At 40.0% G+C, this 27615-nt stretch overlaps 1 pseudogene; it reads right to left on the bottom strand.

Moving 5' to 3' along the window:
- On the bottom strand, positions 1-27478 carry LOC133958577 (uncharacterized; annotated as a pseudogene).
- Positions 27479-27615: the final 137 nt, after the last annotated feature.

A 27615-nucleotide genomic window follows, 5' to 3' on the forward strand; every position in this document is an offset into this window, starting at 1 on the left:
TCACTCTGTGCCAAGTTTCATAAAAATCTTTTGAAGGGCCTCAAAAGTGTATTTCAACCCTTTGGGGTAGTCCAGGTTGAGGTTGTAGATGCATCCAAAAAGAAGGACAATTGCTGTACTGATGTCAGAGATGTCATCCACAACAACCTTTTCCTCAATGACAAGGGCAATGTTGATTGTTCTGGGCATTGAGTGAGCACTCCCAACATCATCTTCAACAGTGGTGACTATGCCAAGTTGAACCACTGCAACGGACGTTTCCTCCGAGTCTGTATCCTAGAGAAAACAAACAGACATTATTTAAATTTTTAAGGATTTCATCACCACATTTATAAATAAATGATACGCCCCTGCCCATGAGTGCAGTGACATGCACCTTTATCAGTTAAACTTTGAGTGCATGTGACCACTGTTCAAAATATGAAGAAATTTCCTAACGACATATTTAAGATGCATTCAAAAATACATTTTGTAAGGCCACCAGATGTATTTTGACTACCCAGATGTCATCAGTTAATCTTTGTGAAGGGATAATTTGTGCGAAATCTGATTTTTTTTTCTCTAAAAGGTGCTTTTAAAAGTCAGCTGGTCTGCAGTTTAAAAGGTGTGGGATTCCATAAGTGTGAACAATCCAAAAAGGATGGACAATATCCCACCCTGACAGTGCATATAAAATCGGCCACAATCGAAACACGAAGACTTGCAGCAAAATTTACTGATTTAAGTTTTTTTTTAGGTCAACCCTCATAGATTACCTCTTGATAATGTGTTTTTACTTTTTTTGTTAAGGATATCAGCCTTAATTACTTATATTACATTAAAGGGAATATAAATAAGTTGTAAAATTGCATTTTATTGCATATTCCTATCAAATGAGTTTGCTCCCTAATCAGAGATGAACTGGCCATTTTTATATTTATATTGGCCCAGCTATTTAAAAAAATGTTTTCAATGTGAAAATGCACTGTCTCAGAAACCCTTAATTTATCTCCTACTTGCATTACCTGTTCATCAAGGTTGTCAAGGTTGTCAATATATCTAAGAGAGGAGAAATAACAGTATTAGTGTTGATACAGACTCGACAATTACAGAAGGTGCCCACATTGTAGTTATAAACTAAAAGGGTTTGCTACATCCGGAAGCTGAGCAGAATGGTGGATTTGGTAGAGCATTTAGGACATTACACATCATTAAAAAAAAGAAATCGTACCTGTTCACTGCACTCCTTTGTGGGATGTCCAAGCTAAATGAGCTAACTGTTTTAATATTCTGCACTGACAAGGGAGGTGAAAAGAGGCTTGGACCATCTAGGTAATGGGCCATTGTTAGCTGGTGCTTGTTTGCAAGTGTGAGCAGAATATTTTTGAAGTTGTGACATCATGCACAATCTTTTTGAAAGAACTGTGCTTGGCCTCAAATCTCATGGTCCATAAGTCTATTAATGGACCAAAGCATCGAATCAAGTGGGGATAGTGCTCCACAAAGTGGTGTTTTGGTCTTAATCTCAGGTCCGGAAAGGTCTCTCTGAACAACTCCCTTTGGTCAGTAATCTTCCTTTCAAGGAAAGCCAAGATGGCATCCGAAAAGTCTGCAAAGATTGTCCACTATAAAGCTTTCTTGGAAACCCGCTAAACCATGAGCTCCAAGGTTGTCAGCACATACACAGAAAACTGTTCCCCTTACATGTGAATTAAGGGATTTGACGAATACACCTTCTTGCTCTATACGGCCTATATCCTTGAGAAGTGGAGTGAAAAACTTTTCAAACCCAATTTCTTTCACGTCAACACTTTTCCCAAGCAGCGCAAGTTGTATTGATGGAAGAGTTGAACGGAATTTAGCAGGTAAGTTTTGGAGCACCCAGTATACTGCTGTTATCTTGTGTATTTTCCTTGAAGTACCTAGTGGATTACAGACTTCCAAGTCATCTATGTAAAGACCAAGAGAAAGGCAGTTTCTCTGGCCACCTAAAAGTTTGTTCAGTTTGTAATACTGCCCATTCCGAAAAGATCTATATTGTCCGGGTAGGCAGTCTTCGTCAAAAAACACTTTTTCCAAGACATCTGGTCTGTTGAGCAAAACTTCAAGGACTTCAAACAATGAAACATACACAAAAGTGTTCTGATGTTTTCTATCGTAAAGATACTCAACAGGATCTATAACTTTAAAATGTTCTTTAAAATATTTTATCCTTCGATATTCTGTTGAGAGAACGCCCTTTTCTGATGCTGCTAGAAGATAAGGGTTAGTGTTGTATATTGAGTCTGAAATGCGCTCTGTTAGTTCTTCTATAATAGACTCAGTACAACTTGGAAAGGTTTTAAGAACGTCTCTGATTGATTGCGTGGCTGTAAATTTGGAGAGTGACACAATATCAGTAAAACCACTTATAATTAGCTGAGTTGCACTTATTAAAATATGTAAAACAGTTTGCATGTAAATAAATAAGGATGCAAGTTTGTGTTCAACTGTAGAACTGTCTGCAGGTTCTACGTATGAGCTGCTTTCTACCTCAGAAGGATGCTGTAGAACATTGATCTCAGGTGGAAATTCTTCATCTGGTTCTGATGGATTAGTTGGTTGAGGTGTTGAGGATGGTTGAGGTGTTGAGGATGTTACAGATGCTCCAAAATCATTAAGGTTGTATGATTTATGCCTCCTGCTTATATGACTACTGAAGGTTGAAAGCACAGTACTTCTGAAAAGGACAATATACAGTCACATGCTGCCTCAAATGAGTCCTTAGATGGGCTATGTATTTCTTTGGGGCACAGATGTCCTTAAAGTCACACACTTGACAAAAAAAGGTGACTTCTACTTCAGTTTTCTGTACTGTGTGTGTACTCTTGAAAGGTGGCATTTTAACCCACCGCTTGTTTTGAAAGTACAGCAGCAGTCTGTGTACAGGCACGGCAGTGGCCAGAAGCGTCCCCGGTAGTGGCAAAGTCTGTAATGATGGAGGAGAGTATCCCGATTAGGGTGCGAGAATTTGCACTCCTTACACTTCATCCAAATCCTGTGAAACAAAGAAAACACATTTAGTTTGTGAGTTTAACACCACCCAAATGAACAAACTCAATTTGGCTACGGCAGGGGTAGGCAACCTTAACACCAAAAGCGCCATTTTGCACCCTCTTCGCCCAAATAAAATTTGTCTGGAGCTAAGAAACATATTTGATAAGAAAGCTAATAAAGTTTTATTTAAAGTTATACTATACTAAACTGTTTTGTTGCATTTATGAAATTATAAAACAAGAACTGTTGACTTTTAGCTATTTTTACCTGTAACAAAAGGAAAACACCAAACTCTTATGAAGAGAAGAAAAATACAGAGGAAAGTGTAGGTGTACTTTGAAATAAATTAAACACAGAACTATGTAGGGCTATTCGAGTTACATTTCCCCATTTTTGTGGGAAATGTATGAAATAATAAGTAGTTTTTTTGAAATAAATAACACCTGAACGAGCTCTGTATGAAAGCTCAATTGTTAAATTCACCGTTATGCTAAGATTCAAACAAGAAAAGACACCAACGGACGACACATACCCCATCATACACAAGGAGAAGATAATCAAAATTTACCATTATTTTATTGATAACTCAACGTAACACGTTGGTAGTTTATAAACGTAGCACGGTGGTTTGGTCTACAGGTGGCTTAAAGTTAGCCGGCACGTGGCTTGCATATATAGCTGAAAGTTAGCCAACACGTGGCTTTCACGGGTAGCTTATATGGATAGCTTACACATGTAGTTTTGTAAACGTTGTGAATATTTGCATTCGTAAGACAACGGATCGCAGAATAACCAGTAAAATAGCGGCAAGAGACTTACCTAGTTAGTGTTGGAAGAAAGTGAGGAGGACACGCAGCCGTGGGACATGCGGTCGGAGGACATCAGGGGACAAAACTTGCGGTTGGAGGATATCAGGCGGCGAAACTTGCGGTTGGAGGATATCAGGCGGCGAAACTTCCGATAGCAGGACGTGCATCCGATCAACTACACTCTAACATGTCCGGACAAGCCCAGCCTACCTGAGAGCGCTGGCGTCTCAAAACACGAGTGCCCAGTGACACTGACTACGTCACTACGTCGCCTTAACGCCGGGTTCACACCGGACGCGGAAGCCAATCTGAACCGCCCGGCAGCGCTAATAATATCACCCGTTGATCCGTGTTTCCTAATGTGATACATTCGACGCCGAAACGATCGCTGCACGGCTCGAGGCAGCTTTGGTCTCCAGCGTGACCCGCACCATGGTATAACATGGGAGTGGATGGGAGCCAGGTGTTTTTTAAGCCTTGGCGTCGCTTTCGCGTCGGTGTGAACCCGGCATTACGGGGCTGAACACCTAAATAAAGAAATCTGAACATGCTATATATATATATATATATATATATATTTTTTTTTTATATATGTGTGTGTATAATAATAATAAAAGACAAATATATATGTATATGTGTATAGACATGCATATGTATATATATATATATATATATATGTTTGTTTGTGTGTGTGTGTTTATATATACATATCTAAGTAGATATATTCCATATATAAATGCATTCATATCATTTAATCTGAATTTAGTTGCATCCCGGAGCTGGCTAAGCAATATTTGAAGTTCCTTCAACTTAAAATGTTCAGTTGACTGCACTACTTATTTGTAAACTTGAAACTTTGGGTGTGCTCAACATTTTAAAAAAATATTTGCTCACTCAACTTTTAAAAATAAGTTGGACCAATGATTTAGAAGTTGGGCTTTTTACAGTGTAAAACCTGCCAACAGGCTAAATTTACCCTTGGACCTTTTGCCGCAATTCTAGTAGAAGAAAATGTAATCTGTTATTGTATTAAGGCATTGTGTTCGCAAATGGTTGTCTCAAGTCATTAAATGAGTTTGTTTAAATATCACCTCTGAACCTTCTGTGATGATTCTGTGTTTGTTTTTTTGGTGTTCTCTCTCTCCCCCTCTCCTTACTGTTCTTCCCCTGCAGGTCGTATGTGTGGCAGGGGGTGTGGCTGGCTTCCCCGCTGCAGCTGACAAGGCACACCTGCCGACCTGCAGACCTCCTGTGTGCCTTGCTACTCATCTGCATTTTGTTTCCCCTTGCCGTGTCCTTCCTGTTCCTGGTTTTTCGTGTTTGGGTCTCCTTATGGATATTCCAGCCAGCCAGTAGCCTGGCCTGCCTTCTCGGCCTTTTTAAACAATAAACGCTGCTTAAGATCCGATCTGGTTTCCAGTGTCTGCTTCGGGTTCCAACTAAAAAATTAACACAATTATCTGGCCAAAATGGACCACACAGATGCTGATAAAATCAGACAGGCTTTGTCCAACCAAGGAGCTCATGTGGGGTAGCATGAGATGGCTCAACAAGAGGTTATTGAAGTTCTTCGCAACCTGTCCTCCAACGTGGCACAGATCGGGGGCCACATGGACCAGCTTTCCACTCCCCTAACCATGCTGACGGCTCCTGTCCACGCCCTGGCTCCAGCTCAGGCACCCCAACTACCAGCTCCCTCTATCTCTCATCCTACACAACCCCCCGGGAACACTTCATCCCCACGCTCGCCAAGTATTCAGGAGTGTTTGGGTCATTTGGACATTTACTTCACCAGTGTGGTCTCGTGTTCAACCAGCAGCCATTAACTTATTCTTCAGACAAGTAGTGGATAGCCTTTGTTATGAGTCTCCTGTCGGAGAGAGCCATGGCTTGGGCTGTTGCTGTTTCCCACAGTAATTAACCCATTTGCTACTCTTTTCAATCCTTCACAGCCAAATTTCTTTGACCATTGACCATCCCCTGCAAAGTAAGGAAGCCATTTGCTGGCTCCTCTCTTTGCCTCAAGGACATAACTCGGGGGCTACACATTCTATTGACTTCCGCATTCTCGCAGTCAAAACCGTGAGAGAGCGCTACAAGGGTTTTTTCTCCTCGGTCTTAGGGAGGAGCTAAAAGATGAGTTAGTTGCTCGGGATGAAACCACCTGCCTTCTACTTCTGTATGAATCATTTCTTCATGAGAATGGTGAGCCGTCTTTCTGTTAGCTGAACCCGAAGCCCAATGGTTCATGCAGCAAGACACCAACTCAAAATGGTCAAGCAGGAAACAAACTCAATTTAAAAGTTTTGAAATGACCAGGCACAAGGTCTAGATATTAGTCCAATTGAGATTCTCTAGCAGGAGCTGAGGCGAGTATTGAATGCTCAAAAAACATGTGTCTAAGCCCTTCAGCATGTAGGATGTGGCTACATATTTTCATTACAAACCCATTACCCCTTAACATTACTTTATAACTCATTTGGTACCCTTTAGCATACATTTTCAACACGCTAGGTGCATTACAGTTGGAAGTATATCGCAAAACGCTGCTAGTTAAAAATTATATTGAAGGGTACCAAGTGATGCCAAAGGGTCCTGTCCAAGTGGCCAATATAGATGCTAACATTCATCCACACTGAACACTCTCATAGGTCATCAGATGTGATCATTCTGCAAAACCTCAATGCATCTTGCTAAGAAATCATAACCCACCTCCTCTTTACAGTCCTTGTCCTTTCATTTTGCTGTAGGCTACCACTTGTTTGACTTGTTTTGTTTCTGTCCTGCTTAAGTGTCTTGACACTTTTAATAAAATAACTGAAGTGCACAGAGATCAAAAGGGAGAAAATGGCAAACACACTCTCTCTCTCTCTCTCTACACACACACACATACATGATACACACTGAAAGTGACTTGACTAAGGACCAGACAGCGAGAGACACTGACATTTGCAAACACCATGGGGCTGTTGATGTGGAGAGTGCGAGTTGATTTGATGAAGCCTGCAGCCTACAGTTTAAACTCTCACCTCAAAACCCTTGCTACTTTTTTGTTCCTTTTAGGCCCTCTTCCCACCTTGCAACAACATGCATCCGGGGGGATCCAATCACAAATGGATGGCTCGAGGCATGTCATTTCACACCTGACTTTAGAATGCATGGGCATCTTGAGTGACCACTTGTGATTGGATCTCACTCCCCCACTCTATATGCAAATACACACGCACATTGCAAATAATAAATGCTGTGTCTAAGAGAGATGGTCGAGGGAATCAATGCACTGGGCACAGTCATTGTTGATATTGGTCATGGGATATACTGATCATTTATCAAACACAGGTGGAAAGAGATGAACATGGCAAATCCACCCTGCAGAGTTCCCTGGTAAAATCTTAAAGGTAAGATTAAGGCCAAATTAGAGAACGAGTGACTTTACAGACTACTTGTCACTTTTGCTGACATTAGCCAGAAACTGGCTTATCACAGCCCTCACAAAAGAGAACATCCAGTTACAGACACAAATTGTTCACTGCCAATTAGTAGTCAATAAAAGAAAGCACTGTTTCAGAAAATGCATTTCAATCAGGAGAGACTTGATTTCCAATTAACAGATTTTATTCATTCTCTTTTTTACACGCACAGAAATGAGAATGTTAAACAGTCTTTGGCATTTTAGACCCCTGCGAGATGTCATCAGGATTTAGAAGGGGGTGTAGCAGAGCATCGAACAGGAATACCCCCCGGGGTCTAGACACTGGTGGTGGTTTATCGTCTAATGTAAGTTTGGAAGGCAAATCTAATGCTCGTAGTCCTATTGAACTCGCTAGTGTGGCATCCTCTGCCCTAAACCCTCACAAGGGTAAGGAAAAACTACAAAAACCTTGACAGGAAAAAAGTAGAAACCTCAGGAAGAGACGCATGCAAGGGATCCCTCTTCCAGGATGGACAGAAGTGCAATGAATGCCACTAGTAATCGTATCTTGATAGGCAGTTTTGAAAATTCTTTGTCCGCGATCAGCTGCCACCATGATTGGGCGCTGCTCTGATCCTTGATCCATTGGCGTAATCCGCGATCCGTTGAGGTCGGGGTCTGGATGAGGTGAATGTCCTCGAGCCGGGAGGAGAGTGGGGTGGAGGAGGGGTTTCGTGAGACGCTGAATGATGGCAGGCTGAGGGAGAGAGGAAAGGGACTTTTAAAGTTTGACAGCTGCTAAATGACTGGCTGACAGAGCCCGCGCCCGACCTGATTGGATGATAATGCACGCCCCCCAATCAGCTGATCAATAGGCAGGTTAAGACCTCCATTGGGCGTTCCTATGTCGCCGGACCAAGTTAAGCCACGGTGAGAGCAGGGCCTAGATGTGGAACTTAGTAAAAGGTCGCAGGGACCGAACTTAAATGAAAGGTCTATTGACCGAAAGGAAATTAAGGTCCGAGAACCAAATAAAATAAAATGACAACGGAAATGAGAACGATAACACATCTTTAGCTGCAAGGGAGGATTTTGTGATGTCACGAATATGCTATACGATTTTATTTACTATTTCAATTCGGACCGTGGGGCGCGGGGTGATTCAAGCATTTAGTTGGAGAGGGATGCGCCTGACCCTGGGGAACTTGAGAGGAATCACCCAGCAGATGAACTGCAGGACCTCTCAGGTACATGCATCTGACAATTTAAAATTAAGTCAGCTGTTGCACTTGCACCTTGGTCCAGTCAAGCCGTGCCTACTATCTCGCCACTGGAGACCGTTTGTATATAATGCATAAGAGAATGCGTCCATTATTATTTATTTTATGTAAACGATAATGTTTTTAATTTTAGAATTATTATTATTTATCTATATACATTTATTTATTTTTGAAATCGTAAAAGGTCGCAGGGACTTGACATAGTAGCAGACCATAGAGTGAAATACGAGGTACGCAAATGTGTTGTGTATGTTTGGTTTCTCTGGTCATAGCTGCTCGGCTCGGAGCAGAAAACTGCACTGGTTTGTGCCGAGAAGGAGTTTATATGTCCTCCTCCACTCGCTCTCACTTGAACTAATAACCACTCATCCCTAGTTACCAGGACCTAATCGGAACGTGAAGTAACTTATGTTATTTGAACTCGTTCAAGAGTTTAAGCGGAGTCAGCCTTTGAACGTCATTAAATTTGCACGATAATTGCACTCAATACAACACGTGACTCTCACAGTCAGTGAGAAAATGAGCAGAGTGACATGGATTCATGTATTTACCCATTAAACGGGAAACCCTAGCAACCATAACGAAATTGCTGAGAATTTGGCAACTTATTGGTGGTCTGCACCTGAAATCGGGTGCGTAATTCCCAGCGCCGCCAAGGATATATATATATATATATATATATATATATGAACTGACCTTATGTCTGCTTAAGGAGGCTAAGCGCCTTGACCTGCGAGTTTATTTGTTTATTTGCTTTGTCGACCGCCTAGGTCTCATTATTCCTCGTGTTGGAGATACGAGACCACAGAGGTGTTGGAGATCAACGCTTGTCTCCTGCATATGTAAAATCCGTCATGGGATCGAGCGCCCGACGAACTGACTGGGATGAGAGTCTTGTGGCTGTTAGGAACTAGCTGTTGGAATGTACAAACTCCAAAGTTCATTGATTTCAATTTGGGAACTAATTATGCAACTGGGCCTGTCGGTGCGCTGGGGACATGAGGGGAACAATTTGATGCTTGAATTGTTGTGTGCATCCTTGCCAACGTATTACACGTGTTTCCGGAGGATACCACTGGAGGGCACATCTAATAATTCGACTGTGTAGGACTCCTGGAATTGCATGACCTAAATAGCGTGCAACACGCTGGAGGAGGTTACTGTTTTGTTAATTTTTAAGATTTACGCAGAAAAGCCAGCGCGGCCTGTAGATTGTCAATGTGCCCATCCATCGAGTACACGTGACGGCAGTATTTTTCTATGTTCACTGATGCATGAATTTGATGAAATTCGCTACCAGTATTAATTTAATCATTTATTTTACATTTATTTATAGTATATATTTAAGTGCATATTGTGTCTGGCGTTCACCTAGCGTTAGTTTCTGAGGACGTGCACGGCTGACTTCCAATGGACTCGGAATGTGCGAGACAGCCATCGGGTGCATGCGCACCTGTACTCAATTAGAAGATATGTAATTCGGGCCAGTTCAGGTGTGCATAGCATGCTTTGTGCACGGCGCGGATTATGATTCTGAAAGTTGCATTGCTTCCGGTCTCGGATTAGATCGCTGAATACACCGATACGTAGAGTTGTTGACTCTACCGACGAAGCAAACTGTGTTCTCATTAATGCAGAAGCAACGAGGAACAGCTGAAATCTCCGTTTGAAAACGGGACACACTCGCTGAGTGCAACTTATTCGCAGTATAAGCTTCGCTGCGGCGTTCAAGTGTTTTTAAGACGAGTGTAAATGTACTGCTTAGTGAGGACCGTGGACTGGAAAGCGGTCTTCAGAATATTATCTAGGGCTAAAGTAGTAGCATGAGTGTTTAAAGGATGATAATATACTTAGCTTCGGTAGGGGCTTTAGAAGAGGTCGCTTGTTGAAACTTTTCCCGACCGCCACCGGCGGGGTCCGCTGGGGGGGGGGGGGGGTGACCCGCTGGATCGTGCTCCAGCCTGCGATCCGGTAGAATCTCGGATGGTTTACTTGAACCGCTGTGTCACGGAGCCGAAGAGAAGGTCTGAAGCTGGCAAGATGACGCGATGTGTGAAGCTTAGCGAGGAAGAAGTCGCCTCCCCGTGCGGACACGTCGGGTTCGCTCGGCGCAAGCTCCTGCGCCGGCGAACAGTAGAATTGAACGATCTTTTGGCTGATGGATCCGAACCTCTTCAGGAGTAATCCGTGTCAGGATCCGACGTCGAAATGAATGATGTGAATAAACTAGATGATCAACTACGCGCGTCACTGAGAGCCGCTGACGGTTTCGTGAGACGCTGAATGATGGCAGGCTGAGGGAGAGAGGAAAGGGACTTTTAAAGTTTGATAGATGCTAAATGACTGGCTGACAGAGCCCGCGCCCGACCTGATTGGATGATAATGCACGCCCCCCAATCAGCTGATCACTAGGCAGGTTAAGACCTCCATTGGGCGTTCCTATGTATAGGAACGCCCCTGATCAGCTGATCGTCTGCAGGTTAAGTCTACCTGACTGAACTTACGCTAGCTTCATGTTAAATTCATTTTTTCTCAAAGATGGTATCAGTCATTTTAGGTAGTTTTAATCACCTCCAATCATCTGGTCAGTGAGGATTATTTAAAAAAAAATATATTTATATAAGAAATTATTTAGTATAAGCACATGATATTCATAGACTTTAAAATGTACCCAATGGAGTCCTTGAGATGAGGTTTTTTGTAGAATACTACTTCGTACATTACGACTGAAGGTGCAGTTATTTTAATTATTCCCATCAATGTTCATCTTTATCATAATACCTCAATTTATGATGCCTGACTGATTCAGCTTTGTGTATTAACAGGGCCGGTCTTTCCTACAGGCGACATAGGCCGTTGCCTAGGGCGCCACTCAGAGGGGGGCGCCAAAAACTGCGCCGAGCAAAAAAAAAATCCCCAAAAAAACATTATTCTTTTTTTGCTAGGCAGGGTTTTTTGCGCCCCCTTCTATATGTGGTATGACCCAAAATATTGTATTTAATTACTTTAACAGTAATTTAAGTAGTTTCATTAGAGAAATCAGTAAATGATAGCAGCGCTCAGGAGGAACGTTTGGCACGGGAGCAGTTTCACCCTGTCCTGTCTCTTTGGGGGTTCCGTCCACATGCCAGGTGCAGTCTGGATGAGGAAGTGAATGCTCCGTGTCTTTACTGCTGCTGCATTCATCCTGTCTTCTACAGGTTAGTAGTGGGTGAGAGTCTCCTACGTTAGCTCCTAAAGCCTCGCTTGATCACCACGGGTGTCATTGAGACGTGTTGACTGGTAAAACTTAGAAACTCCGCTGGGCAGTGAGGGGAGACACTCGCGCACTAGGTGGGCGGGGCTACATTCGCGTGTATAGGTGTTTATTTTACCTGCACGTCGTCTTGCAGGCGGGTCGCGATAGTATATTGTTTACGTTACAGTGTGTAGTTCAGCTCCGACACACACAGACTCTGTTATTCATGTATTGTTATTGTGCCTTATAAAGACCAGTTATAAGCTAATGTTCAATAGGTCTTTATTGTAAATGTTTATATTTCTTTATGAATGATAATGTATATTAAGATGTTTGGAGTAAAGACACACCATAATAATTGAATGTATGTTTTATGCACTTTAAAATGCAGTCTCACTCAGAGAAATGCTTGTACTTGAAATTGTGTTTAATTTGAATAAGATGCAGTCTGGATGTGGAACTGAAGGCTCCGTGTTGTTATTGCTGCTGCATTCATTCTGTATTCTACAGATATATTATAATTTTGGGAGCTTATCATTACTTATATCTCCAACCAATATTTTGTCATAAAAAAAATGTATCTAACATTAGGGTAACATGATGCAAAAATCGAGGTACGTACCTCCTTGGTGTTGTCGGAACATGCTAGCACATTGAGGCTTATGGTTATAGTGTGTTTTCAAGCAACTTTGACGAAGAAAGAAATCAATTAATATTAAGTTTTCGTGGAAATCGTTTTGAAAAATATATTTTTTTTGGGGTTTGGGTTGGGGGGCGCCAGGAGTGAAGCTTGCCTAGAGCGACAAATGTGCTAGGGCCGGCCCTGTGTATTAATAAAGCACATTTGAATTGGTATTGAGTGAGAGGGAGTCGAGATGGAGAGAATGGAAGGGTAAATTAGGTTGACCGAGATTGTGTGTGTGTGTGTGTGTGTTCACGTTTAGAGAGACAGAAGAAGAGAGGAGCTTAATGTGGGAAAATATTTAAAAGCATCCCCCCCAGGATACACAATCAGTTCACATATTCGGCTCAGTTGAGCAAAGGATAACATACCATAAAAAGTTGTAGTATTTTTGTATAAGGAGCATGTATGCAGATTCAATAAGGTCAGAAGCAACATACACGCAACACACACACACACACACACACACACACACACACAATCATAACTTAACTTACTTCATACACATATTATATTGAAGTTAATAAAGAGATGGCAGGAGTCACTCAGAGTAAAAACAACCTCAATTCAACCTCCATCCCTTTAGTTATAAATCAGTACTACACACAAACAGTCGTGCACACATGCTAGGACATGCTGTACATATGCAATACACATGCACACACAGCAGCACATTCGGGTAAAGGTGTTCTACTCAGATTAAGATGACAAAGGCTGCTAACCCAGGGATGTTGGGAGGCTTGGGAGAGGCCCTAATGTACGTGTGTGTGTGCGTGCGTGCGTGCGTGCGTGTGTCTGTTTGCTTCAGAGAGCGAAGACTATGCTGAAATCCAGTGGACATACTTTCACACACAGAGAACAATAGCTCCTTACTTTATTTATGCATTTGCAAGCCTTTGATGCAGATGAAAACTGACAAACAAACCAAACAAAATAATTTCATCCTTCAGTTTTTCACATTTCCCATCTATAATTAATTGTTTGCAGTTCACAGAGAGATTTGACTTACATTGAATCATTTAAAATGGACTGTGTGTCATTAAAGTCACGGTTTTGAGCTATTGTAATGTAAAATACCCAGAATAATGTATTGATAAAATGACAAAAGCAAAACCTTACATGATCTGCTATTTGCTATTTAATTATTGAAAGCATTGTATTCCTCTTTTTATAAATACACTAAGACCATCAAAGTAGCCTTACCCCATTAATCCATTCATTCATAGTCAACGCTACTCATCCTCTTAAGTGTCAACGGGGAGTGGGGACTAATCCCAGCTGACATTGGGCAAGAGGCAGGGTACACCCCTTTGGATCAAAGGGCCGGAATTCTGAGAGACACACTGTCACATTCAGATAACATGCTTGCCTTATTATTATTGACTGTGGGAAGAAGCTGGTGAACCCAAAGAAAACCAATCCAGACATTTGGAAAAAACGCAGAAAGAAACGACAGAACCAGGATTCAAACTGAGTACCTTTTTGCTGTGAGGGTCGCAAGTATGCCTGGGCAGGAGAAAGAGTAAGTGGGTAACCATCTGCTTCAACTTGACCATTGGTGGGTCCAGTTAGTGTGTTAGTACAGCTCATCAAAGACGACATGAGGCTACATAGAAAAGCAACTTGAGGAAGGCCACCTCCTTTGTAGGCTGTATGGGCGGCTGTGGCTGAGGGTTAGAATTGTTCGTCCTCCAACCTGAAGGTCAGCAGTTTGATCCCCAGTCTGACCCATCTGCATGGCGAAGTGTCATTGGGGATGATGCTGAACCCTGAATAACAAAGTGCTGCGGATAGATGCACAGTATGAATGTGTATGTCAATGTAAAACTGTAATGTAAAGCGCTTTGAGTGGTCTAGACTAGAAAAGCACTATATAAATACAAAACCATTTAAAACCATATTTTTTAAAGGAGGAGGCCCCTGAATTGGAACACAGCTGGTGTTAGCTACTGTTTGGGGGTGACCTCTGGAGCCAGCTCCTGCTCCTGTTTGTTCAACTGGCACCGGAGCCTAAGGCTGTGTCTCAGTTCAAGGACAGCATCAATCAAAAGACGTGGTCTACCCTGCATAGAAAGACTTCCATCGTCGAGGGTTCTGCAGATCATGAGGCTGAACTGAACTGTTATTGTTGTTGCCTAGCTACAGAGCTGAAGATGGACATGACAAGAAAAGCTTGAATGGCCCCTTTTTTCATTTTTTTTTCATTTTTTTTACATTTGTACTGTAGGTTATTCAGTTGAGGTGACACCTGATAATCAAACTACGGATGTCTCATTGCCTGCCAGTGCCGTTACCTCTTTGAAAAATGGTTTGTTGCTGAAGGGCAAGGACTGTTGGGAAGGTTGGACCCAGAAGGAACCACTCATTGTAGCCTTCTTTTTTGTGGGTTGGAAGGATGCATTTGTTGGCCCCATTTGAACAAACCTTCAAATTGCGACAGCTTGGTTCAAATGCAGCCTTCAAAGGATGTAGCCACTGAATTGCTTCTCTGGGTTTTGCCTTTTTACAGCATTGATACTTTAAGGTATTTCTTATCTTTGACATTTCAATGGCTGTAGTTTAAGAACAATCAAAAAAACTACAAACTTTCACATGTTCCAAAATATCAATAATGATTGAGGCAGTTAAAGAAGAAACTACAAATGAAGAAACAAATGAATGGTTGGCACCAAATATGTCTGTTTAAATTGAAGCAAGACAAGTTTTTCCTGCTGAGGTAAATAAAGCCACTATTTCTAATGTATTTATAAAATAAAAAAAATCCAAAGACTGACATACCCATGCATTACTATCTCATGAGACAGTTCTTACCAAGGTTCATACATATTTTGACCAATGGATTTCCATGACTTTTCAATAACTTTAAACCAAATTTCCATGACCAAACATTTTGGGAAATATCGGTGTATACATGAAAAAGTGACAAAATTTAGTATCTAAGCTAACAATGAGAATTTCAAAGGATACAGTATACCTTCAATGACATAAATGAATGAGACAATAGTTGGATTGAGGTCTTTCTCTTTTGTTACCCATGGCATGTACTTTTCCATTTGTAGCCAAGCATAGTTAAATCTACACTTCCCTGGCATAGTGCATTATCCTGCCTGCTTCCCTACCGGAATTTTCATTTAGTATGAATATAACAAATTTCCAAGACAAAACTTTTGGGATTTAATTTTTTTGTCATGCACTTTTCCAGGCCTGGAAATAAACATTTAACAATTCTATGACTTTTCCAGGTGTTGGGTTCTTGAATCCTAACACCTTGACGTGGTTGAGACTGGTCAAACTGGGCTGCTCGTACAGTTGTGCAGTGAATCAGTGATTGTAAATAGTTTCAGGTGCCTCATATTTATACACAACAATGTGTAAAATTGAATATGTGTAGCTGAAAATATTAACCATATCTATTTTATTTTAAATAATTTAAATATCATTTGAAAAGGGACAAAATACATTAGTAACGTCTGTTCAGCATGTGTAGAACATGTGTATATATATATATACAATGGTATCTCAAAAGACAAATAATTAATAAGGAATTAACATTTAAAAAAGGAGAACGCAAAGGATAACATACAAATAAGAAAATATAACTCAGTGATGGTCAGGGCACTTCACATAAACATACTATTATAAAATGGATTTTTTGTTTATGTCATTAGCTGGCTTATTTTGCCCTCTCTTGGTTAACATAATAAAAAAAAATTGGCTTTGCAAATAACACAACCACATGGCTCAGAAATGTAGCATGTTTTATGTGGCCCCATTGCCTCTATTGTAAGCTTTCAATATTGCTAACTGTTAGTCTCATAGTTTAGCAATACCAGCAAGGATATAACCATATTTTTTTTTACAAATAACCATTCATAGTGTGTGTTCAGATGAGTGGATAAACTGGAGTGATCCTGTATGTCCACACTCCTGTCAAGGTGGAGCAGTCCATTTCTGCCACCACTTCGAGGAAACAGGGGATTGTAAACAATCTGTATAAATGTTTGGGAACCAGTGTCTTGTTTAAACAATAACAGCACTCCTTCAGAAGTAGGATGAGCCTTGGACTTGCTTAATAAATGACACCCAAGACATCACAATCTTAACTTTAGGGAAACTTTCCCGAAGACATGAACCTATTTCCAAGGCACCATTAACAGACCTAATGAGGCTGTAAAAGTTTTGCTATGTGCTCTTCTTTTTTAAAACTTCACAACCTTTATTTTCTGTCTGTCAACTTTAGTATTATGCTTCTTTGTTTTACGTCTTCACTATGGATATTGATACAGACCATAGCCAAAACATGATGGACTGAAATCAGAGTGACATTTGGAGAAAAAATAAATGTTCAATGATTAATGCTCGCCCTGGATATGGTATTTTGCTCACCTCAGTAGATTATGGTATCTGGTTGACATTTGGAGCCCATAATAGTTGAATCTGTTCCTCCTTCATCATATTAGTGTGGGTTTCTCTTTATTTTACTTTGTCAGCTTTTAAGTTTGCACACATTCAGGTATGGAGGTGAAAAGCAACTTTCCCTGATGAACAGGACAGTAGCTTTAAAGCATGTGTTGATTTGAGGGGGGGGGGGGCAATCATACAGGGGGGACATGGCAGACAGAAAGGAGAAAGTTCTTAAAGAAAGCACAAAAGCTGAGAGCGTGACATTTAAAGAGATTACATTATAATCGTTGACCTTCCAAATGCCTGCCAAAGGATGGTGTGTCATAAATGGTTCTGTCAATGTTGAAAAGCCAAACTTCAAAAATGGTCACAAATGCCTGTTCATGGTCTCTAAAATAAATTTGAGGCTGCCCTTGAACCACTTGGAGTGCATGCATGCTCTTGGTCTGTTTTGAAGGGCAATCTCAACAGTCAGAATCACTGTAATGTCAATGTGGAAGAGAGAGGGCTGGGAGAGCAGCGTGAGACACACAGGACCCTGGCTGATTCAGGAAGAGACCATAAGAGACTGAGCTGCTGATCCAATAAATATGTTAAAGTCAGAATGGTTCGTCTCTGGTTGCTGTGGTGAGAGCCCCGTGGCAAGGTCTACTGCCACAGTCAACTTTATTTATATGGCACATTTAAAACAACTTGGTTGACCAAAGTGCTTTACAAAGTAAAAGGTACAACAAGAAATATAAATATGTAATATGTAATACATTGAAATACTAATAAATTCAAAAAATTAACTAGAATAAAAACGTTCCCAGCTCATAAAAAAAGGCCAAAGAGAAATGTGCAACTGACATTCATTGAAGTGCGAGTTGACTGGAAGGAGCTTGGTGTTAAACCTCAGTGTTACACCTCAAAGTTGGATGTTGATTATAAACAGTAAATCCATCTCTTGGGCTTACTACCTACCTAAAGTTTTTGTATGGAACTTCAAAACCCCATCACATTATAGCGTGAACCTACCATAGACGTATTAAACTTATATTAAAACATAAAATCGTACGTCTTACAAGAACTTACGGGTGCTTCAAGAAATTTTTAACCTAGTGGTGTCTCCACAATAGTCAAGCTAATGCCTGTTTGTGAATGGGTGAGACTCAGAAGGCATTTTAACATCCAATGAGTGTACAGTATCAGCTGTCAGATGAGTTCTCCTCTGTAGTGTCTCCATTACATTGCTGTCTCTCTCCATTTCATTTAAAGAAGTAGAGAGAGCATAACGTGTATTCAGGCCCAGGATCCTGAGTCGTCATTTGGCTGTTACATGTGACACTTTGTCTGGTAGCTAAAATGACTGCCATACAGCATTTTCCTCAATACCTCAGCAATGAAAGGCTTCTGACACAGAGTGCCTACAAATATAAACCCTTTCAGATATAAGAAGTCTTGTCATGTGTAGCAAATGAGAGTGTATCTAATTTACTTTTCTGTCCTATAGTCTGTATTACCATCAGTTAGGATTACAATTGAAAAATGTATTTTTAAATTGGATGTACCATTTATATATATATGCTTCTTTAAATCCAGCGAAATTCAAAACCCTGCAGTGTTAATTAGAAATGCACTCCAACATGTTAATCCCGTACTATAAATACAGAGTCTTATTATATGGATGGGTTTTTTGTTCTTGTTTTAATTCTGTTAGTCATTATTCTAGTAGGATTTGTGTTTATTCAGTCTGCATTCGTATTTTTTTCTCTCTGTCACCGGTTGAGATTTAGGTTGGAAAATATCTTTAGATGATTGGATTGAAATCATATTAAGAAAACTGGTTACTTATACATTATAATCAGAATAAAAAAATCCTCAAATACCACAAGTGCAAAGTAACCAGGTGGTTTCCCTATCCTGTTTCTAGTTCTTTTGAAGTAGCCCTTGTATAAATAAATTCAATTAAGGTAGCTTTTGGTGCACAGTTTAGGTTGCTTCTCAGTTATGAGAAGCAACCTAAACATTTTAGAACATTTTAGTTCAGTGCCCATTCGTGACTGATAGCTTGGCCTGTCAGTCAGTATTTCATAATTACTCCTTGTCAGAACTTTTTTTTAATCAAATATGGTTTACAAATTCATATAATAATAAAGAATACAAAATATGAACCCATTTGGAAGTAATGACAATTTTATAACAATATTATAACTCCTTATTGTGGGCAAATGGAGCATCCCACCTGAGACGATTCAAAGTCACATGTATAGGGGCTTAAAGTTGGCCGGAATATCAAACCACACCTCTATCACAGCTGTTTGCAGGATTCATAGTGGTGAAGTAATGTTTATTCTCTTTCCATTCTGTTTCCTCTCCCTCTGCCTAACATACAACTTTCCAGCCTAAATATTTCCCGATGACAGACATTGAGAAACATTTGTAGAAAAAGCCAATTTTCTCCCTGATTGTCTCATTTACTGTAGTAGGTCATAAAGAGGCAGTAATGACACCCATAACCTCTTTGCACTACAATGTGTACACAATGTTAATTATTTATTTAGCCTACCTAAACAAATTTAATCTGTTAAATTAGCCATATTTAACAACAAAGGCCCCATACAGGTTACAATAAAGAATATTTAAAGAAATGCTGCCCTCTTTCTCTTATTTATATATACACACACACTTTTAATAGACCTTTTTTGAAGCAGGCATTTTTACATGTTACAGAGTATGACAATGGTCTATTGTCTGATGAAATGTATCAACACTAATATTAAGCAATGTCACTTGCTACCTGAAAAAACACTAATCTCCATTTAGGAAATTAGCTTTAACAACAAAAGACAAACCTTTTATTTCCAGTGCTTGAATGCTTAGAGAAGAATATCAAACATCAAGGTGAATGTGATGTTTGATATTAATGTATTGTGATCCTGAGCCAACACTCAACTTATCACACATCTTAACAGAGAGTGAGAGGGAGTTTAAACAATTTGGCTGTTTCACTCAAAGAACTGAGTGGTGCATTTTTTCTGAGTTGAGTCAAATCTGCAGCCTTCACCAGTCTCTGGTGATCAAGTTTAACTGGTGATCTTTGTATATGTTATGTCGCCAAATGTTGCTTCACTGTGTGTTAAGTCCCTATTTCTCAAATTTGAGACAATATAGACCAACAAAGAATTAAATTAAAGAAAAAAATTAAGTAAACACATGGAATTAGAATCACTCGTTGAAAATCGGGAAGATTGTGTTGTTGCATTACTTCCTGTTACCATGCATTCTTCCTGCAAGGATTTCAAGGGCAGCTGGTATTTACTGTATCCTTAGAGTGTGGTACTGCTTCAGCAGTCCCAAATATCTCCTAAAATGGCTGCTGACCTTCCTCTCTGAGGTCTTGACTACCGGGATTGGAACTCCATAGACAAGGAGGGACCACAGGATACTCTAAAGAATTCCATGCTGATACATCAAGGTTTTAAACATACAAGGTAGGCAAGACTCATCCACAGACGTCAGCCGGTGAATGTAAACTGGACAGATGTTGTGTTCATCAAGAGAGCTGTCAAAAACCTTGCCTTAGCTCTTGATTGGCTTCTCTGTGATAGTTGGGATGTCAATGCCAGCAATGTTGGAACAGAACTTGTCTTTGTCCTTCCCTTTCCTCAGCACCATTGATCTTGGGTAATGCAATACATAAATAATATCAGATATTCAAAAAAACCTTGAATCACAGGCGAGATGATTTGAATGAGGATGAGTAAGAGACAAATAGTAGGAAAGACAACAATATACCAAATTGGTCTGAGCTTACAGGCTTCCATTTTAAAAATGCATATTTCAAGCTCAATGTCTCAAGCTATAAGGCTGAAATTCAACTGAACCATCAGCTTCCTTGAAGTCATATCAGCTGACCCTTATACTAAATCAGACTAAAATTAACATCGCTTTGACTAAAAATGTATGCCGATCACAGTGCAAGTTCAAATTTCTTTTTAAATTTAAGTGTTATGTTATGACCAAAAATGTAATTTGTGTTGGCCTAAGAGGGTGGGACTTAACTTACGTCTGATAAGCTGGTGGGGCCTGCTTGTCCTGCCCACCCAATTTACCTTTTATTGGCTGGTGAGTTGTGCATGAATGAGTTCAAAAGAACGCATTCATTTTTATGAGAACAATAAACTGAACACAACCTAATGACAAATAATGAATTTGAACGGTGAACATGTTCTTATTGTAGCGTCCTCGCTAACAGACGACAGGAAACTTCTCTCTTTATGTGTAACTTTATTAAAGTCCAACGAACACAACACTTCTTGTTCGTAACTCCGACACTAACAATCACCACTGTATTCTTTACTCCCTTCCCTATTCACCCTTGACCAGCCAACTCATCAGCCAATGAGAGCCTGCCATCCCAAACAACCCCACAGCCATTGGTCTAGAACTTTCACGTGCCCCATCCCTCACTATTCACTGACCCTCAGGAAATCTTAATACTTATTTAACATGGTGAAGTTAGTTGAACATAAGTCATATCCAACACATAGCAGTCAAAGAGAACATAAACCCAACTACCAGTCCGTTACAATATTTTCTGAGGAATGTTTTACTTCTCCTGAGGAGAGTCTAAATCGATTGCTTGCACCATGTCGTTGATCAGTGCCCGTAAAATGTCCACGATGTAGCCTAACCTTAACCTACTAACTTGACTTCGCACTACGTTACCCAAGATCCATCGCACACAAATGAGACCAAACAAGTAACGTATTCCAAGTGTTTTAACTAATAAAGTAACTTGTAATCTAACTTAGTTACTTTTAAAATCAAGTGATCTGTAATGCAACTAAGTTACTTTTAAAATCAAGTAATCTGCAAAGTAACTAAGTTACTTTTTCAAAGTAACTTAGTAACTGTGGCAACACTGTACATTACATACTGCAAACTTTCCTTAAAGGGCCATGCCATACCTGCAACACAAGAAAACAGCTCTCGGTCTCATAAAAATGGCAAGAGAAAGCATGGGATTTTTACACACTGTCTGATAACGATTCCGACAGTAAAGGCAAGGGGTAGTCATACATTTTTCTTTAAAAAACAAGTCTTTCATTCTCACTTTCCACCTTAAAACTATGAAATTAACTGAACTATGAACTATGAACTAGTTCAGAATTTAAATGGTGAACTATGAACGTGAACTATTCATGTTTACTTGTATGAACTGAACTTTGTTGTCATGAGGAAGAGTGTGGTTTTGGGAATGTTGAGCATATAACTCAGAGCTGACTCACTCATGCCGGATTACTCATACATGCTACCTAAAGAGTAACTGACTGATAAAAAAAAAAAGAATAATAATTGTATTGAGGGGAAATTCAGTGTGTCATCATCCTGGATTTACTGCTTGTGGCTACAACAGCCAGTTATGGACTCTATGAAGGCTTTGAAACAGCCTCTTATCAGCTTGTATTGTACAGCAGTCAGTATGAACATGGGTTTTCATGCTATTGCTTAAACTGTATGAGTGAGCTATATATTTTACCATAAATATTTAGGACGCTCTATTTATTTTTTTTAGGGCCCACAAACAACGATGAAATCACTTTCTTCCACTGTGTCACTGACGCAACAGGAGGCAACTGCAATATGTCTGCAACTGAAGCCTTTGAGCTAGTTTGGTGCATCACTGCAAGACGACGGTGTGACGTGACGGTGACAAGAGGTGACAGTGCTGCTGTGACACAACACAGAGAACGACATGTTGCTCACAGTTCAACTGACACCAGTCAATCATGGTTTAAAGAGATGGAAGACAACAAGAGGAAAGTAAAATACTGAAGAAAAGAGACTAATCCTGACATCTGCCTTCTCCCTCTCAAGTGTCTGCACATATCCAGGGAAATTTACACCTCATTTCTGAAGGATCATGCCTCAATAATCTTATCATGTACCACTTTTAGGAAGAAATCCACATATTGAGCCGATTTGAGTCATGATTGTAGACAATACAGTAGTTCTGCAATCAGTTAACTATTGTTTTCCTTCTACCTTTGTCCCTCATGCTATCCACTGATCTACACCCATTCTCTACACCCACACTACAGGAAGCTTCCTAACAGCACTTCGATGCGCTTATTTTCTTCTTTATTAAACAAAGCCGTGTGATCACAGTCACACACACACACCTTCCTCAACTCAGCAGAGGCTGAGCCTGACAAAATTAAAAAGAATATCCTCCCTCCTCTCTGACCTTGTTTACACCCCTCATTTCCTCATATTAATTGTATGAGAATACACTGATATTTGATGCTTCAACTACATAGAATGATTATTTTTTTACTGTAAATGCTTTCTCAGCTTTTTAAGCCTCCAAAAATTGAGACTTTTGGACTTGGGGAAATGCTGCGGGCCCTGTTTTTATTTGAAAACTATGGGGTTGCATTTTAATTAAGTCGGGTAGGGACTGAGACTTTGGAAAATAATGATACCAACATTCTCTTTGTGTCAGACCCTTTTCCAGAAGACACAAACAGCATTAACCTAAAGTAACAGAGATGAAGGCAACATGGATATCAGAATATGAATGTTGGTACACTGTAAATAATTGACTGTAGAATTTACAGTAAATTACAAATAATTGTACTCTAATTTACAACATTACCTTGTATTCAAGGTAAAATTGCCAATAAATAACTGTTTATATGTCACAATACAATGTGTTGTTGTACAATTATTTTACAGTTATTTAATTTGTCAGCTTTGCAAATTATGCATATATGGAGCTATTTTGAACCAGACCAGGCATACTGTTAATCCAAAATTCATCAACATTGCATTAAAGTGTCTTTAAAGTGTCTTTACCTCTTAAGAAACGGGTAAAATTTGCCTAAAACGCCTGTTTTAGGACACCCAAATTAAATTGAACGCTGTTCTTGAACCATTTAGAGTATATGCATGGTCTTGGTCTCTTTTGAAAGGTAACTTTCCCCCTTAACAGTCATAATCACTCTAAGTACTACTGGCATTGAGAAATAGCAGTTGGCACACAGTGAAGTAGAAGGTTTTTATTTTCGCCTGAATATTTTTGGTAAACAAATGCCTGCTGATGAATCTAGCTGGGACTTATGAGCTGGAAACACAATGGGACCCTAGCAAGAAGCCTTGACTAGCCCAAGTTCAAATTTGATAACAATACTACAGAAAATGAATATTTGACAGATTTTTTCCTAAGGCCATGTCTAAACCTTTTTCCACAAAGGCCATTTGGAGACTCCAACGGACCCTCTTTAACCATGGTAACCAAACAGGCTAAAAAGGATAATTTTACACTTAAAATCACACTTTTATATAAAGGAGACAAAACCGGTCATATGGTTTATAATTTATACAAATAAACATCTTTCATATATTTTAGCAACATGTAGCAGTCACGACGGGGACGAAACACTGAAGCACGGCGTGGACCATCACATTTTTACGATGGAAATTTCATTGGCTAAACGATACGCCAGTCATCATAACAATCAGTAGCAATTGGCTCAGTCTTTTCACGTCAGATGAGGGGCAGGCTCTATCCATCAACGAGGTGCATCGTTGGCTCTTGTAGGCTGTGGACAGCCCATGCCAGCTCCTATTCGGTCAAGTTTAGATTGACAGCTCACTTAACCCATTAGGAGCTGCTAGACACCATTTGGAGAGCATTGTTTACAAGAACACATAGTTAGAGTGAGAGTACAACACGGAGATGCTGGCTGCACAGCAGACATCACCTGTGTAAACAGCAGACTGTGGCTATTCTTTGATGAAATAGTGCGTTATGGAATGATTATATTAGTGGATTGGATCGTCTGGACCTTTGGCGATGTACCAACACCGTTTTTGTTGGAATTTGATCGATCTGTGGATTAATATGATGATTCTCCGGTAAGTGGCGACCACTTTTTTCTAATTTCCGTTCCGACTGACGCTGAACTGAGACGTTGATTGTACCGGCTATGGCGATCGATATGTTGTATTAGTACCTAGCTGTACGACACAGTTCTTTAAATAAAAATGTTTGACGCTGATTGATAAAAAAACACACCTGGTGTGCTATCACGGCCCGAATACGGGCCGTGATAGCACAGGTGGTAAATAAAAACGGAGACAGAGCTGCAACAAAAATAAAACATTTATTAACACTAAAATCAGTTTCACAATGTTTTAAGAACATGGTGTCCTTGATTGAAAAAAAAAAAACACTTTAAATAAACCTGACTTGACTTATAACTGATGCAACAAGGTAAAAGTATCCATCAAAAACCTCAACCTCCTTTTCTTCAAATCAGAACCTGAGATAGAGAGTAAACTTACATTAACAGAACAGATGACAATATTTCAGGAAACAAGCCACTCACTGGAATTCACATTGACCATAATATCAACAAACATTATTGAACTGACAACATTCTTGGTAGAAATATATTAGGAAAGTAGAAGGTCACATTGTGTATAATGTAACTTTTAGCTAACTAGCTATAAAAGATAAAATTTTTCTGGTAATAAAATTAAAATAAAACAAGAACAATGTCCACTCACATAGTGAGGAAGAAAACATTAAACTTTTCGACACTCAAAGCCATTGAAAGTCCATTAATCCCTTGAGAATAGAGGAGACATGAGGACTGACGGAGTTGTTCCTCTTTACCCACACCTTTCCGCTTCTGTGGCTGAGCAGCTTTGTCGTCTTGGTGCTTTTGGTACGATTGATTCCCATGAAACATCTGAAATCACAAAATCACACGAAAAGAAACTTCATGAAAACACTGAGATAACAGTACCTATATAAGAGGGAGAATAATCCATCAGGTTGGGCAAGTCAAGATACTCACTTGCTCACCTAATATGAGCTGACCAGCAGTGATATAGTTGCATCAACATAACCTCAGGCTGCAGGTCATCTGATTGGAGACTTCCTGACCAGTTTGGCATGACAACAATAGCATTAAACAAAACACAACGACGTAACATGTTTTATATTCACAATTGAACCATATGTAGCATATTTTGCTGCTTCACAGTGCTCTTATATCACTCATTGTATTGGAACTATTTTGTTTATGAAACAGCCTGGATATGCACACAGGAGCCTTTTTACATATCACACCACTGCACAGCCACAAAATTGTTCCAAAGTAAGGAGTGGTCTTAGGGCACCATAAAATATTCATTTAATATGTATTATGTTTATTGTGGTTTAAAATGTTGTTTGTTAGTTGTGTCAGTTTGCTGATTGAAGGACTATATGCCCAGGGTTATGTCCATGCAACATGAGTCCAGTTCAAACCCAAATCCTTTTGCTAGTTGGTCCAAGTAAAAACGTATTGGACGATAATAATGAACCACAAAAATCCCACTTCAAGCTCAGTTACCTCTGAATGAATTCCAGTGTACAAGGTGCCTCCTCCTGGTAAACCAGATTAAAGATGTAGTAGCTTGCGAACAATGCTGCAATAACAGCCACAAAGTTGGGATGTGGGGGCACAACCACCTGACCCTCGATGCTCAGCATCCAATTGGCTGCTGTGAGCACATCACCTAAACATAAATAAAGGGTTAGGGTTTAACTGTTACTAATACATATCCTTCATATAGTCTCGGTCTGTGCAATGCTCAACAACAGAAAAAAACTGTATACACTACCTAAAACAATTAGTCTCAGAAAGCCAGGAAGCGGCAGTGTTCTCCCAATGTCAGCTGCTGTTGCTAACAGCTAAAAAAAAAAAAATAATGACATTAAAAAAATTGTCATTGTCCTCTGCTGAACTGTTGAGGGTAACAATATAATTTCAAAAGCTTCTAACTATAACAATTTCAGACTTACATCTGCTTGCGAAAGGAGTCCCTCAGGTTTCTCTTTGAAGTGTGCCATGAGCAGGAGGATCACTACTTGGCATTGATCACAGTTTTCTTCTGTGTTGTACTTCGAGAGGATGTGCTTTACCTCATCTGCATTAATCCCTGCTGGCTTCTGCTCGAAAAACTGAAGAATCAGCTTCCCCTTTTCTTCCATAGCCTCCTTCATTTTATCCAGGATGTCAATGTCTGTGAGTAATTTGAAGTGGCTGAACAGCTCTTTTGGTGAGAAAAGATATGGCCAGTCATTCTTCAGCTCGGTAATTGAAGTGGGTGGGATGGCATTGATGGTTTCTCTTTGTAGGTAGTAGGTTGTTTTCATTAACTGAGTCAAATGTCCTCTCTCTGCACCCACTGGCCCCTCAACACAGTAAAGGTCCATCTTTTCCCTCTGCTTCTCTTTGAGACGCTCTACAGTTTCCTCTACAGTCAGGCTGCCATGTCACGCAGCCATATTGGTCAGCTGGTCCGCTAGCTATGTCTGCAGGTGGATTTGAGAGAATTTTCGGCTCCCTTCGCCTGATAAGAACATTTCCATGATTAACATGTTCTACTCTGGTTTTAAGCTGAGTCAAAAGGGATCCCTAGCCACTACCAATTACAGTCTCATCTGTCATGATATCAGCCAAAATTTATGGGATGCTGCTTCACAATCATCTTTGCCACTGTCAGATACTGAGATTTTGATGGATGTTATTCAGTCAGCCTCATTTCATCAACGATAATCCTTAGCAGATGGATGGTTTTTATACCAGGAGACATTCTGTTCCAAGGAACATTGAAGTTTTCTGGCCAGGCACTTAAATTCACAGTCACTCTGAAGGTATTATCGCTTGACTGACTAGAATGGCTGGAGGTGGATTGGGAAGAAGAAGGATTCTATGTAGTTGTAGGGAAGT

Source organism: Platichthys flesus, chromosome 8 (genome assembly GCF_949316205.1).
Source record: "Platichthys flesus chromosome 8, fPlaFle2.1, whole genome shotgun sequence".
In the NCBI taxonomy this organism is placed as follows: Eukaryota; Metazoa; Chordata; class Actinopteri; order Pleuronectiformes; family Pleuronectidae; genus Platichthys; species Platichthys flesus.